The sequence below is a fragment of the Aedes albopictus genome, chromosome 2, assembly GCF_035046485.1.
Source record: "Aedes albopictus strain Foshan chromosome 2, AalbF5, whole genome shotgun sequence".
NCBI lineage: Eukaryota > Metazoa > Arthropoda > Insecta > Diptera > Culicidae > Aedes > Aedes albopictus.
In genome coordinates, this window is record NC_085137.1 from 178,848,088 (window position 1) to 178,861,313 (window position 13,226).

A 13,226-nucleotide genomic window follows, 5' to 3' on the forward strand; every position below is an offset into this window, starting at 1 on the left:
CAATCTGTACGTTATAACTTTTTTCGCAAATGTCGGATCACTTTGCGGTCTTTGGCAAAGTTTTTCGGCATATCTTAGGCTATACTTCAACGTCATTAGTTTGATCGTTTTAGACAAAAAAAAAACAATTTAGAAAAAAATGCAGAAAATCACGTTTTCCCATATTAAATTCCATACAAATTTCAATCGCAATGCGGAATACGGGAACGCCACCAATCGCTCCCAAATTTTGCACAGTTGTTTTGGATCCCAAAAGGATTCGAAAAAGCTTTGTTCTAAAAAATCGACTTTGTTGACCCAGTATACTAGCATGCTGAAAAATCATAGGGCAATAATGTTATATGTAACACATTTGACATTTCGATGCCCTGGATACCAGCGTACGAAATCGGAAAGACATCAACTTTTTGAGCCAGAGTTCTATTTATGTTATGTGCCTTCAGTCTTGATGACGAACGCGTTACCCTCTTTGCGCTTGGCACCTGCCATCCTACGTTTCTTAAGCCTGGTGTACCTACGACCTTTGGGGTTAACAGTTGCCTAACTTTACGGGCACCGCCTGGTAGCTCCTCTCCTCACCTGACAGCTGCCTTACATGCGCTTGCTTCTGGGTAGATTTCGAAAACTTCAACTTCATGGGTTTTGCCGGTGTCCGCAGTTGCCATGAGTTTCGCATGATCTTGCTTGGCTGCCATCATCGACTTTTGAAGTCTAAACAGGGCCTGCTTGAGGGCTTTGCTGATGTTAGACGCAGAACTAATGATAGGGTTAAGCATGTGCGCAGCCTGCTTCATCTCCTTCTGCTCTTCTTAGAGGACACCTCGCTAGCCCACTCGCTTGAGGGAGTTAAACTATCCACTACCACTGCTTCCACTACTGACTCGCAAAAAGGGGTGTGGGGGGCGGGGAGGTTCGTCAAGCTCCAGGACCCCCGTCCCGCTGCCCAAACAGTCTGGGTATTTTTTTTTTGTTTCAAAACCATGGGGGGATCTGCTTAACAGACACCAAAACATGAAGGTCGAGGTGGTGTGGAGTTAAGGACCGCCTTCTACAGGCAAAGTAAAACCCAGGACTCCTTCTTCCTCGACCCACTAAACGACATTCCCATGGTCGCCAAGCTTTTCGTCTCTCAGGAACCATCAAGAAGACATTGCTTCATAGAGGGGTAGTACATATCGCACCCTTAAGGTTAGCTGCAAAGTCTGCAGCAACGAACATCGATGACTCGCTTTTAGGAGTCAACCAAGGTAGCATGCTGGCGCTTAGCCAGATTCTCAAGTGGTCCTCATCACTTCGTTTGTCCTCGGAATGCAAGCAGAGTCAACCACCACGCCTGCACTTGCGTGCAACGCGAGTTGATCTGCTACACCGGACGGTTGCTGACAGTTGGGTCTCTACCTGCCTCGGCCCTTTCCGGGGACCCCATTCCAATCGCGAGCTCGGATCCAACCCAGTAGACCGACACCACGGCAGCAACGCTACCAGGATGTTCTCTCCGCAGCCACTTAATCGCTGTAAGGATCAATTTTGAACGCAGGGCACCGACATGACCTACGAAGCCGACTTCGAATCCCTGGACCGGCTTTTGTACCGCATCTGAACTAGCATTCTCTAAGTCCACGCTCTACCTCCTCTGTTGCTCCAAGACGATGTGGGTGTTAGCCGTTGAAACGGCATTCCAGCCGAACTTATTCCTACACATCCTCTGAACAAGATTGTCCGGAGTTGTATCCTCACCGCATGCGGCAAGCATGTGGTCACGCATTGTGCGAAAAGGCGGGCACACGAACAAATCGTGTTTCGTTTCCTCTAAACCAGCAAAAACCGGAAATTCGGGAGAACCAGCATGACCCTAACGATGTATATACTGTCGGAAGCAACCATGGCCTGAAAGGAACTGTGTCAGGTGGAATGTTACTTCCCCATGGCGCCTGTTAATCCGGCTATCTACCCTCGGAACCAATCTGTGGGTCCACTTTCTTTTGATGGAACTATCCCACGCGCACTGTCATTTGACCATGGAGGCCATCCTGGTAGTCCTGCGTATGCCTCTTGTGCCGCGCATTTCGAAGCACTCCATGTCATCCCTGATAAGGAAGCCGATAGGCACCATACCACTGATACCAGTGAAGACGCAGAGCGCGTCGTGTGACTCGGCACGGCACGCGCTCGCAACGTTCAGGCACATCAACCTGTAAGTACTTTTCAGCTTACCACGGTAGCTTTCGGTACTTAGAGCAGTGCCCCACGCCGAGACGCCATACCTTAGTATGGACGTAGCGACACTACACAGAAGCTTGCGCTTACTGACGTACACCGTAGAGCTGTTGGACATCATCCGGGTCAATGCCACTATAGCTGTGTAGGCTCTTCTACAGGCGTAATCAACGTGGCTACCGAAGGTAAGCTTATCTGATGATCGGCCAAGAGTTTAACGGAGCGCTTCGACGTGATAGTGCAATCGCCTACACTGATCACCGCTTGTTGCTCCGATTTCCGGTTGTTCACAACCACCACCTCAGTTTTGTAATGAGCCAACTCCAGTTTCCAGGATCTCATCCACGCCGCCAAAACCTTGATCGTGTGGGTAGTAGTCAACTCCACTTCTTCGATCGATTCACCGTCATGTTACCGTAGACTTCCAGTGTGATGTCGTCAGCAAAACCGACACTCCCACCGGGAGCTCTTACCTCAACACCTCGTCGTACATGACTCTCCGTATCACCGGACCCAGGATAGAATCTGAGTTTATGTGAAAGCACTTCCGACCCACATCTATGTTGTAAACTAGTACTCGATTCTGGAAGTAACTTCCGAGAATCTTGTACAGGTACCCGGATATACCCAGACGCAGGAGCGCATCGGCACTAGCTGGCTAACTGACGCTATTGAACGCATTCTTACATCCAGAGTCACTACTGCATAGTAGCGAATCCCTCTTCTCTCACGCCTAAGTGCTTTCTTGGCGGTTTTTGTAACCGACAGGGTAGCGTCTACGGCCGACATCTCCTTCCGGAAGCCGTACTGGCTACTCGAAAGACCATTTACACCCTCGGTGTTCCTCATCATTCTATTAAGGACGAGCTTTTCGAGCACCTTTCACGCCGTATCGATCAAGCATATTGGTCTATATGCTGACGGGTCTCCGAGTGGTTTCCTCGCCTTTAGCAATAGAACCAGGCTCTGCCTCTTCTACACTTCTGGGAAAACTTCCTCGTTCAGGCATTTCTGCATAGCAGACCTGAACATCTCGGGAGCCTCTGCAATAGCTACTTTTAACGCCAGGTTCGGAACTTCATCGTAAGCTAAGTTACTTTGTTATTCCCGCAAGTTCCAGATCGATGACCTTCTCCTCATCACCAGCCCCAGTCCCGGCTGTCCTACGAGAGGAGGCCCAGTACTAGGATCATGACGCGGAAAAAGCCCCTCGATGATTCCCTCCAACATCTCTAAAGATTGCTCTGTAGGAGCCATTACACCCCTCATCTTGGCCATCACGATCCTGTAGGCATCACCCCACGGATTCGCATTAGCACTCTGACAGAGACCCTCGAAAGAATTTGGAGATATACCTGGACATATATGTTTCCATCCCGAATCTTCGTGCGATTTTAACATATACATGGAATTTTCGAATGGAAGGGACTCAGAATAGTTTGTTTCTATTAGACCGACAACAAGAACAGGTTTAAAGATTGTTTCAAATAAGACTAGATCATTCGAAACGTCGAAGTTCTAAGCTTTGCCTACAAGAATTTATTGGTTTTGTTCTTTGAATAGGATTACATTTATAACATCCAACCATCTATTTTTAGATTTGAGGAGTAGAATTGTAGTGATGTTCTTGACTTCGTGAAAAGCCTCCAATGAATATGAATGAATCTTATTAGATCCACACATATAAGTTAAAGTATGAGAGACTAACCTGAGATCTTAACGGATACCCTACCTTGACCATTCCAAAATATTGTGGAATTAAGGCCTTTAGTTTTACATTCGTAACATGGTATCGAGTAAGACCTAAAATTTCACTCTTTTCACTTTTCCTCAAGCTATTGGACCACTCTAGTGCTCGATCACCCACGAGTGCGGTTTGTGGGTAGGTTGCGGCCGTGCAGAGAGGCTTCTGACTCAAGACAAAGTTCGCCGAACGTGACCGCGTGTAGCAAGCGCGAGATGTTGATGTTGTCATCGTTGGTTGTCTTCGTTTGCGGTGGTATCTACCACGGTTGCAGCCTCGCCTCAGCATCAACAAACAGGCAGTGATCTAAAAGACGATTCTCGTTCGTCACACAGGCAGAACCGAAACGACGGCGGCCCTGCAGCGTCGTCGTCAAGGAAGAGAAAGTAGTGCATTTATTTGCTCTCTCCCTGTGGGAAATACTACTAAAGTGATTACTGCACTTTTTTTTTGGGTTCAGTCAGTGGTGGTGCAGTTCAGTGGAGGAAGAGAACAACTGCGCTTGCATTGTTAGTGCCGGTTTACTTGCTGTGGTAGACGATAGAATGCACCGTAGAATGTATAAAAAATATCAATAATTACAGAGGGGAGAGATTTACCTTAACCCACGAGATACTTCAGTTTGATGGAGTACTTAAGTAGTTCAGATTTTGGATTGGTACATAGACAGCCGCCCAACCTGCATGGTATCTGCCAGAGGGCAGACAAAATTGGCATGTGTCAGATGAAGAACCTTTATCTGACCATGGTTACATCTTTTTTGAACATTTGAATGTTATTTTGCAACTTTACATTTCGGGAATCCCAACTGGAATCTCCTTTACAGATTTGGTTGCGGCCAAATTCCATGGACGCTCCAAGTGATTTAGATGATGCCGTTGATACTACAAAGACCTTCATCATAGAAGCTTTTAAAGAGGCTTGCCCTCTACGGTCTATGAAGACCGTAACAAAAGGAACCCTTTGGTAGAACTCTGATCTAGCGAAACTCAGGAAACAATGTACAATTAGTTCCAGTATTGTCGACGTTCTGATGTTAGCACAAATCCCAAGAATTGAAGTGATCTCTTCTCGACATTGCGCTTAGCAGCGATTAGGAAATTGAGTGTTTGTGGATGCCCCCAAGCGGGAGTCTTGTCACCGCTTTTATGGAATCTCGTGGCAGATATGCTATTGAAGCAACTCAATAATAGGGTTTCCCTACTTATGCTTTTGCCGACGACCACCTATCATTGTTAGTTCGTATGTGCATCAGCACTCTTTTCGACCTTCTGGTAGTTGAGGCTTGGTGTCGCCAATATAGCCATTCTCTTTTTATATCTGTATTAACCGTTATGTGTCCGACAAACTTTTTGCTGTTTTCTACACCGTGCTTTTTAAATGGGCGCTGGGTACCCGGGTACCCTGTCGGCCACATAAGGGTTTACGAGATTTTTAGTCTTAGGCTAGTTCATCTCGGGACCCACGCTTCACTTCCCTTCCGAAGGAAGAACTCACAATTTTGTGAGTTTGTCGGGAGTAAAACATCTATTCAGTAACAAATTTTGAAAACGACGTATAATCAATGGTGTACCATTGATTATCCGTCGTTTTCAAAATTTGTTACAGTATTGTTCTTTTCACGGAAAGGCGAAACCGAAATGGCGTTCGACCTTTGCTTCTTTTTGGTTGTGAAATTGATGTGACTGGACAGGTAAAGTACGTTGGAGTTATTCTTGATACCGAGTTTTCCTGGACATTGCACATTGAGTTCAGAATCATGAAAGCTTGTATGGCCTTCGGGCAATACCGGCGAACCTTTGGTTCAACTTGGGGTCTCAAACCCGAGTGTATCAAATGGATTTACGCAACTGTAATTCGACCAATATTGGCCTATGGATGTCTTGTGTGGTGGCAAAAGGGTGAAATGAGAGCGATCCAATCAAAGTTGGGCCATCTCCAAAGGATGTGTTCAATGGCGATGTCTGGAGCGTTCTCTTCAACTCCCACGGCAGCGCTCGAAGTTCTGTTTGACGATGTCCCACTACTATTCATCTCAAACAAGAAGCACTTTCCTGCATTTCCCGTTTAAGGGTACTCGGTCTACTAGAGAAAACTCCTGTGAACCGCACATCAACACACACCTCGTTGTTTCCACTTTTGATGAATTGGGACAAAACTATCTTTGCTCCAAGTGATCTAGCAATTGCTTGTAATTTCCCATGTAGGACATTTTCCATGAAATTCCATTCCCGGGAAGAGTGGACATCTGGATATATGGAAAGAAGTATTTCAGACGGCATCGTATGTTACATTTAAGACTCCCTTCTCGAAGGTCGAGCAGGTACTGGTGTCCACTCTCGTCAGCTAAGGCTACATCTGTCTTACTCACTTGGTAAACACTACACTGTTTTTCAGGCCGAAATTGTGCGGAGAGCAATCAACACTTCAGCAGTACGTACAGGGTAAAGTAATATACTTCTGTTCAGATACCCAGGCTGCTATTAAAACACTTGCGTCGGCTAAATCTTGTCAAAGTTAGTTATCGTATCGCTTGTCGAACTCAAATCGAGGATCTGAATTCAGCAAACGCTGTTCATCTCGTATATGGGTGCCTGGCCATTCTTCCATCGCTGGAAATGAATTTACTGATTAGTTAGCTCGCACTGGAGCATCTCATGGCTTCATTGGCCCTTGGCCAGCTATTCCGGTATCGAAGTGCTTCACCTGGGCCGCCACTTAACCTTCACGAACCCGACTCCCGACCACTCATTTTCAAAATGCTGGCATTTCGCCAATTTCCATCCGATTGTTTTTGAAGTCGCCCTCAATCGATCATAAAATTTGTACTTGTTTATTAAACTCAAGTGGCCATGCAATATCCGAAACCATTCCGGGAGTATTCCGGATTGTGTTGGGGTTAGGGAGTTGCCAAAATAACTAAAAGTGATTATTTCGTATGTTATTGTATGCACCATCGATTTTCAGCGATTTTTTTTTTTGCTGCGGACAGTGAAATTCAACTGCGATATCCAGATTTGAATAAGTTGATCCATCCGGATACCCGAGACAAGTTCGGAGGGACCTCATTGGAGGCACTTCTGATTTTCAACCTCATCTTCATGATTTCAAATGACTGAGTCAGAAACAATAGACTGAAGTCTGTATCAACTAATATAGCCTCCCCGGAACATCTAGCACAGGTTCCATGGGGATGTTATCGGGGACATTTCTGATTTGCAATCAAAACATTCCGAGCGACGTATCAATTTTCATGATTTCGAGAGAATGTGGCAGAAAAAAATGACTGAAGTATGTATCAACTTATATGACCGCTCCGGAACACCTGGAACAGGTTCCGCGGGAGCCTCTCAAACACAATAACATACAAAATAATCACTTTTAGTAATTTGGCATTTGTGGAGCGATTGCTTACGGAGGGTAACACCGACGATCTATCCAGCGATGATCTAGTCGGAACCCTAAGCCGTACATGTGACACCGCAATGCCAAACCGATCCCTAATGGAAATGGACGCAAACCGGTACACTGGTGGTGTCCAGAAATTGCAGAACTCCTAAGAGCTAGAAGGAGGATGTAAAGAGCTTGCACCGATAAGGCTATTCTACCCTAGCGAAGTAAGGTCGAGGTCTACAGGACGGCTAAACTGGCATTCAGAGAACGACTCCTCGATGTGAATAGACGTGTTGATTCGCTCGTGCTTGCTTTCGGTGCGCGTTTGCAGTCGAAGTGATATTTATTCTCCCCATCGGCCGAAGTAGAGAGAGAGATGGAAGTTAAAAACACGATTGCGCTTTTGTCTTCCCAGGAGATGTCACTCAACCATCTCTGGCGGATGTGACCCCCTTTGTTAAGGGAATCAATGGCGACCAAGCGATGATGGAAACCGTATATAAAACTTCTGACGAGATGTCGATTTTTATACGTTTCAAGACCGAAGGATCCATGAAGTTCTTTCTGGAACAGAATCCCGAGCTGCTTGCTTTCCATTATTCTGATGGAAAAAAGTGTTATTGTTGTAACACGACGATATAACTAACACAACGATCTTTACAACATAAACTTTATTCACGAAAAAACATACAAATCTTAACCGTTCTGCAGTTTACTTAATACTAAAATAGGTAGTTGAGCATCTATCGGTGTCTCTCTCCAAAGGTCAGGCACAGTAGTAGGATGGTCAGCTTTAAATCTGTACGTCTTACCAGATCGACGAACGTACGATTTTCGATAGTCGCCACAACTCCCCCCTCGAGGCTGTGAGGTAGAGTATCGCACACAGCAGCCGAAATATCAGTATCACTTTCTGCAGTCTATTCTGCTGCATTATTATCCACATCATCAATACGTGCATCGCCGTCTCCAGCATCGTGATAACAATTGTTGGGTGTGTCCCGCAGCTCTCTATTGTGCATCGTTCTATATCGCCTCACCGCGTTAACCATTCGATCGTACGCAGGCAGCTCGAGATAAACGTCCTCGGTGTTAAAGAGGTTTTTTATACGTAGCTGAACATGGAATGGAAAATGATCCAAAACAGTCTGAACAAATTGTTGATCAGTTGGCGGCGAAGTAAGATTGGAGACTCTCCGGAGCAGTCCCACAAAATAATTAGCTGTTTTCGATCTATCTCTTATTTGCCGGTACGTTCCATAGTAGAATTCATCTCGCACACGCCTCTCAATTTCTGGATTCCAGAATTTTCTAATAAACGATGTTTTCAAATCGGAGAAGCTCGTACATCTGCGACCAAAAACTTTTGCCCAAATGTGCGCATCATTTTTCAAACAGTCGATGAAACAAGAACACAGCATAGCATCACTGACGACATATAACGATCTGACTTGACGCATGTATTCCTCGAAGCCCGACATAAACTCTGGAGCAGGGTAACGAAACATGTTCCCATCAAACACTGGAGGTCGAGCGCGAAAATGTTGAAAGTTCATGTTATTTTCACAATGATAAAATAACTGACGATCACTGTTCGTGAACATAGTTTTCGAGACAATGACTTCAATTTATCCCGGTTGAGCACCCAAGCTGTAACACGACGATATAACTAACACAACGACCTTTACAGCATAAGCTTTATTCACGAAAAAACATACAAATGTTAACCGTTCTGCAGTTTACTTAATACTAAAATAGGTAGTTGAGCATCTATCGGTGTCTCTCTCCAACGGTCAGGCACAGTAGTAGGATGGTCAGCTTTAAATCTGTACGTCTTACCAAGTACGGAAGAATTCGACGTCTTGTTCGTGAACGTTTCCCCGCTGAATTCCAGCTGGATATGTTCACTGGAATACGTGGGCTATACCTGGAGGTCGAGAAGAAAATTCCTGATGTGCTCTATTTTCGTCATCGAAAAGGGAGGATTTATTACGATGGCAAGAAATTGAGATGCTACAGATGCTTCTGGATCGTCGAGGAGAGGAGGTTACACAGCAAAATCCAGCATCAGATGTCGAGGTAGAAAAAGAAGCAGAAGCCGGGATTGATGAAGCTGTCTCCGGCGAGTGCAAACAGCCAAAGGAAAAATTGAAAAAAAAGCGAAAAAAGTGAAACAAAGCGACAACGCGGTCTCTGATTCGGATGTAGTTTCATCGTACGAGTGGATTGGAGATGAGAATGAGCGCCAGCAATTGATGGAAGAAGACAAGAGCAGAATAGCAGCAGCCTACAATATTGCAATAGATTTAGTTGAAGTTGTAACACCTCGAAACATGTTGCAGTTAAAAAGTTGTTATTCAAAAGATTTTCGAAAATAACTCAAGTCAAAACAAAGTTTTCACAAGTTTTTAGAGAACATATGCATCTAAAATAATGTTGTGCATGTTTTCTAAAAACAAACACAAAAATCAAGTGTCTCATCCATGGTCTCATCACCAGGCAATAGTTTTGTCACTCAAGTTTATTAATCATATGGTTGATATTAGTCTGTATTGTTCTATATTTTATCATAGCTTAAAAAAACTTCGATTCGGCTCTGTTATGCCCACGTGGCACCCGAGCCTTCCAAATAAACGAATAGGAAAAAAAAACTGGCACTGAACAATGACACTAAGGCGTGTGAGAAGGTGTGTTTTGAGAACCTTTTGAGAAACGACCCCCTGGGGTGTGGTGCCTACAGAGTAGCCATGACCAAAACGAGTTGCTGCGGAAGATCGTAGAAACGTTGTGCCCGCGCCATGATATAAGACCATAGGCCCTCATTCCCTATGCCCAATCCGGTCAAAGCGAGGTCGCCCGGTGAAGAATGACGGACTCATCGCAATAGCGAAGTCGCTTAAGTTGAACAATGCTCCGGGTCCAGTCCGGATGGTATCCCGACAGTAGCAATCAAGACGGCCATCGAGGCCAGCCCTGACATGCTCAGAATGGCTATGCAGATGTGCCTAGATAGAGACGAATTTCCGGAGAGGTGGAAAAGACAAATATTGGTTCTACTGCCCAAACCCGGGAAGCTACCTGGCGACCCGTCGGCCTTCTGGACACCACCGCAGGGAAACTGTAGGATTGGCTGGACTGTTCTGCCGTGGCTGGACGTGAATAATGCGTTCAACAGCGTTAGCTGGGCCGCCATTGAGTGTGATCTTCACCACCTAGTAGTCACATGGCGAGGTAAACTTCACTTAACGCAGTTTCTGTCAGGCCATGAATGCTTTGGGTAGTTTTTGCACAAATTCGGACATGCAGGCTTCTCGCATGTACAGAATACATACGCGGACCGCGGATCATGTGCTCTTCGAATATTGTCGACGCTTCGTGGAACAAAGGTCGAGTGTCCAAGAGATATGCGTTAGAGATATCACTCCAGACAACGTCCTTAAAGGATGGGGCGGGCAAGTGGGATTCGTTACTTCCACGGTATCCCGACTCGTATTTGAACTACAGAGGAAATAGCGGGCCGACCAACATCAAGTTGAGTTGGCCCCCTCCCCAACTGGGAGCTTGAATCCAACGGGTAGTCTATAGTACTTACCAGGACCCAATTTCCCAGGGGAGAGAGGACAACTTAGGCGGTAGCTGGTGGAACGCTTTACCTATAGAGAATACTCATGTACCGTTCCCTGTTCTCGAAGTCATCCCTAAGACCAAGCCCACTCGTGGGCTTCATACTACACACGCAACAGCACGTCGTTAACGATTTTGAATTTCGATATCCACCCATTTTCGCACCGGTCGTTCGCTTCCATGTGAGTAAAATAATGATCGGTCGCCTTCGCGCACCGGTGGTCTCTATTCTATCCGTGCCATCGGTTTTTTGCACTTCTGTAAATCATCGCAATATTTTGTGTATTTCTATGGTGTTATTGCAAATCTTATTCAGTATAATAATCGTGCGCAGAGAGCACGATGGGCGGACCAGGTGGAGCGTGACTTGGCGAGCATCGGGCGCGATCGAGGATGGAGAGCGGCAGCCACGAACCGTGTATTATGGAGAAATATTTTTGATTCAGTAGTATCTTGAATTTGATGTAATACTAAATAAATGTAAAAAAATGTAATCTGTGCTCATATTTTGAAAGGAGGGGTTTTGGATAAGACTGAAAACAGTTAGTAAAAATTGAACTCAAATAAATAATTCCCTTGGAGATTTGTACCAGTTTTGGTGCGTTTAAAGATATTATTTTCTCAATAATGTATGATTGTATTTAATCTCGGAATTCAAGCAATCTTTTTTTGAATTATGTGTTTGTTGCTTACTGTATGACTTGAGGGTTGAATTTCCATCTAAAATAATATCCATCTCTTCGATATCCATGTTGCCTTTCTCGCAAGAAATTTATCTGAATTTGAGATTTTGAGCATCTTTTTAATAATTAGGTTTATTGAATAATTACATCCCTTGCATTTCCAACACATTTATAACGTAGTTGTCTCCTTTACAACTTCGCGTAGGTCAAGATTTTTGAATCCTGGTCATAGTAGAAGCTGTCTTCTAACAGTCTGCGATAAGTTTGCGCAACCTTTTTTCATTAACGTGTATTTTAACTTCAGCTTATTCTGTACTCAGTCACAACCTTTTAGCATCAATCGGAAATCTTAATATATATTGCGATCCTTTGGATGCTGGTATATGAATATTTTGTTGGAAGCAGATTCTATGCGCTTGAAGTAGACTGCGTATTTGCCAAAGTACATAATGAGCCCACTCTCCTTTTTGGCACTTCATACAACAATTGTTGTATTTTAACATCCAACACCTTGCTTTTTCTATAACGAGGAACCTACAATATGGCAGTCCTGCACACCGCCTATTTTAATTGATGAAACTTGGCAGCTCGACTACATATTTTTTTAGATTGTTATCGGTATGATTAAGGTTTGTTTTTACAAAAAAAAAATACTGAAGTGTTTCTATGATATCTGAATTGAGTTAGGTACAGTCAAAGCATCTTTGAAAAATCGTAACTATTCTTATCTATACAGGGGATAGACAAAATGATCGGGACAAGCAAATTTTTTACTTTTCAAAAAATGTTCAAAAAGCTGTAACTTTTTGAAACGTGCATCAAATATTCTCAAATTTTCACTGTAAGTTAATCAACTAGTTGTATATCAATGGACAAAATTTGGAAAATATCGGACTATTCTGCACGAAGTTATAAAAATTCTAGAAAAAGGTATTATTATCCGATAGCCAACTTTTTGCTGTTATATCTCCGGATTCAATGAACCGAATGCAATGAAATTTTGACTCTCTATGACTTATATAATGAACTTTGAAAAACTTTTGACACAACCTAAAATTCTTAATACGGAAGAAAATTATTACGATTGGATTATTTTCCTAATAAATCATAAAATTTTCTAAAACTTCATCGTTTCAAAATTCAAGATGCTAATTATAGTTTATCTAAATTTCCTCTAATTCTCTTTAATGTAAATATGTTTTGAAGGAAAGTAACAACATAGCCTTCAATTAATAGAAAAAGTATTGGAATGCATATTAAAAATAGTCCAATTTACTAAAAAATCATAAAATAAATAAAATCGCTGTAACTTTTACTCTTGTAAATAATTTAAAGTTGTGTCAAACGTTTTTCAGAACTCATTATATAAGTCATAAATGTACAAAATTTCATTGCATTCGGTTCATTGAATCCGGAGATATAACAGCTCAAAGTTGGTAATCGGATGATTCCACCTTTTTCTAAAATGCTTATAATTTCGTGCAGAATAGCCCCATCTTTCCCAAATTCTGTCCACTGATACACAACTAGTTGATCAACATATAGTGAAAATTTGAGAATATTTG

The 13,226-nt window shown here is 43.6% G+C and overlaps 2 protein-coding genes across 3 annotated transcripts in view; one reads left to right on the forward strand and one right to left on the reverse strand.

Annotated features, from left to right (window-relative positions):
• LOC109397554 (serine/threonine-protein phosphatase 2A activator) overlaps window positions 1–11,646 on the reverse strand; it is a 205,608-nt gene extending 193,962 nt beyond the window's left edge. For both annotated transcript variants that reach the window (XM_019669857.3, XM_019669856.3), the window contains exon 1: window positions 11,635–11,646. The gene's annotated coding sequence lies outside the window, so the exon portion shown is untranslated. The remainder of the gene's footprint in view (window positions 1–11,634) is intronic.
• LOC109397513 (dual 3',5'-cyclic-AMP and -GMP phosphodiesterase 11) overlaps window positions 1–13,226 on the forward strand; it is a 460,696-nt gene that overhangs the window by 3,947 nt on the left and 443,523 nt on the right. The window lies entirely within an intron of this gene.